Below are 2984 nucleotides of genomic sequence, written 5' to 3'. Positions count from 1 at the left end.
ACATATAGGCATCATGAATTAATAACTATGAATTATGTCTACATAGTTCACATTACAGTACCATAGTCTACAGAACTATCTTGACTTCTTTCAGTGTTTCAATAATTTTAAATGTCGGGAAGAAGACTGTCTTCTCAAATATGTAGAAAAAGAGTTGAGAAAAAGTCATGCATAAAAAAGGACATGATTCTTTTTGCTTATGGTTTGAGTGTTTACTCAGTGTTTTTATAGAAGATGCTAAATTTATAATAATTCTAATGGATACAAAAGAGAAAATACTCCTCCCTGTTTTGCTTGGTAGTGTTGTATCTGTATTGTTCTTATTTTCAGTGATAAAATTTGAATTAATTCTTCAAAATTGTAATGCAAGAAGAAATCATGTGGGAGCCCTCTGGTGGCCATAATAATGCTATTCAACGTTCACTAGAGAAGTTCAGGCTCGGTCAAAAGGCTGTCCTTGAAATCCTGAAACTTTATTTACTATCTATTTCATGTTGATGTATCTGTAGTACTTTGATTCGGTTACCAAAGTGCCAAAATATTTTAATGCCTGTTAGCAAACTCTTAAAGTAATATTTTCAGTGCAGAAGTCAATATTAAGATGTATAAAAATTATACATATATAGAGAGAAAGTTTGTTTTTTTGAGACGGAGTCTCGCTCTGTAGCCCAGGCTGGAGTGCAGTGGCCGGATCTCAGCTCACTGCAAGCTCCGCCTCCCGGGTTCACGCCTTTCTCCTGCCTCAGCCTCCGGAGCAGCTGGGACTACAGGTGCCCGCCAACAGGCCCGGCTAGTTTTTTGTATTTTCAGTAGAGACGGGGTTTCACCGTGTTAGCAAGGATGGTCTCGATCTCCTGACCTCGTGATCCACCTGCCTTGGCCTTCCAAAGTGCTGTGATTACAGGCGTGAGCCACTGCCACCGTGCCCGGCCAAAAATGTTATATTTTTAAATGAACATAGAATCATAGATGACTTTAGAGGCACAGAACTATTGAACTACAGAATTTTATAGCAGGAATAAATCTTAGTATTAATCTAGTAAAATTCATCCATTTATTGAACAAAGAGATAAGGCCAGGTTAGGTTAAATACTTTGCATATGTCTCAGAGTAATTATCAGGAGGGCTGGGGTTAGGAGTCCACTTCTATATATTGCAATCTTGAGTGATCCAGAAAAATGTGGTCATTTAATTTTGCCTTAATTTCTGTTTTCTATTCACTTTACATAGGACCTTGTCTTACGTATATATTGGCCTTGTTTTCGTGCCTTTTAAAAACATTTTGCTTCTGAAAGTTTTCTAGGTTGAGTTAAGCATGAACATCAAGTGTTTTACAGTTTAAAGGTAGAGCAGAGAAATAAAAGCAAAAAATCCAACAAGGAATATATTAGTTTTCTATTGCTGCCTGATAGATTACCACAAAGTTGGCAGCTTAAAACAACACGCTTTTATTAGTTCAGAATTTCAAAAGCTCAGTTCTGATGGGTTTCTCTTCTCCAGCCATCACAAGGCTGAAATGAAGGTGATGGCTGGGCTGTGAGTCATTTAGAGGCTCTGAGGAAGCTTCCAAGTTCTTTCAGGTTATTGAAAAAAATTAATTCTTTCTCAAAAGAACTAAAAATAAGTTCTTTGTGGTGGAATGACTGCGGTCACTCTTTCTTTCTGGATTTCGGCTAGGGGGTCACTCTTAGCTCTTAGAGGCTGCTCTTAGTTCCTTGTGCCACGTGGCTTCTTTCTTCTATAAAGCCACATGAGGAATCCCCATTTTGGTGAATCCCATTGCACACTTCAACTCATTTTTAGGAAGTGCAAGAGCTATTTATGGGCCAGAGTTACTCCTGATGGTTTCTCTTTCTTAAAGTCAACTGTCTCATATAATATAACCGAATCATGATAATGACTGTTCCATCATATTTACAAGTCCTGGGATTTGGATGGGCACATGTATGGGTGTATGAATCCTGGGAGCTATTCTAGAATTCTGCCTATCGCAGCAACAAAATAAAATTTTCTGACTAAAATATGTCTCAGTTCAAAGGAAGATTTTATTCACTTTTACAGCTTTTATACTTATTTCACTACCTTTTTTTTTTTTTTTTTTTTTTGAGATGGAGTTTCACTCTGTTGCCCAGGCTGGAGTGCAATGGTGCGATCTCAGCTCACTGCAACCTCCACCTCCCAGGTTCAAGTTATTCTACTGCCTCAGCCTCCCGGATTACAGGCATGCACCACCACACCCGGCTAACTTTGTATTTTTAGTAGAAATGGGGTTTCTCCATGTTGGTCAGGCTGATCTTGAACTCCCAATCTCAGGTGATTCCACCCACCTTGGCCTCCCAAAGTGCTAGAGTTACAGGCATGAGCCACTGCGCCAGGCCCTTCTTTCACTATCTTAAATGTACATTTTACCATACCTACAGAGATCATACAATAAGGTCTTGTAATATGAAAATATTGGCTTTACAATTCACTAACTTTTCAAATGATTTTTTAAAAACCTACATATTTATTGTGGCAGGCTCTCTCCTAGCTGGGAATTCATCAGTGAATGAAACAAAATTTCCTTCCCCTGTAGAACTTACATTCTATTGGAGAGTAATAGATAATACATAACTATAGCCCATAAGTAAATTATCTAATGTATTAGGAGGTAAAAAGTGCTATGGAATGATAGTAAAATATATCGGGGTAAGAAGGATTCAAAGTATCAGCGAGAGAGTAGGTAAGTAAGATAGCATGAAGGGGGGTACCATGGGTGCTTCTCATCGAGAAGCTGAGATTGGAGCAGACATGCAAGAAGTGATGGAGTTGTGCATGACGGTATCTGGAGGAAAAACAATGGAGGCTGAGGTAACAACTAGTGCAAAGGGGCCTAAGGATAGTCTATGCCTGGCAATTTCAATGAATAGCAAAGGAGGAAAATGTAACAGCAGTGGAGTTGTGGACAAAAAAGAAAATAAAGGGAAAGGTACCAGACAATTAGG

This window comes from Macaca fascicularis, chromosome 15 (genome assembly GCF_037993035.2).
Source record: "Macaca fascicularis isolate 582-1 chromosome 15, T2T-MFA8v1.1".
In the NCBI taxonomy this organism is placed as follows: domain Eukaryota; kingdom Metazoa; phylum Chordata; class Mammalia; order Primates; family Cercopithecidae; genus Macaca; species Macaca fascicularis.
The sequence above is the reverse complement of the archived record's forward strand: the minus strand, read 5'-3'. Positions refer to the sequence as shown.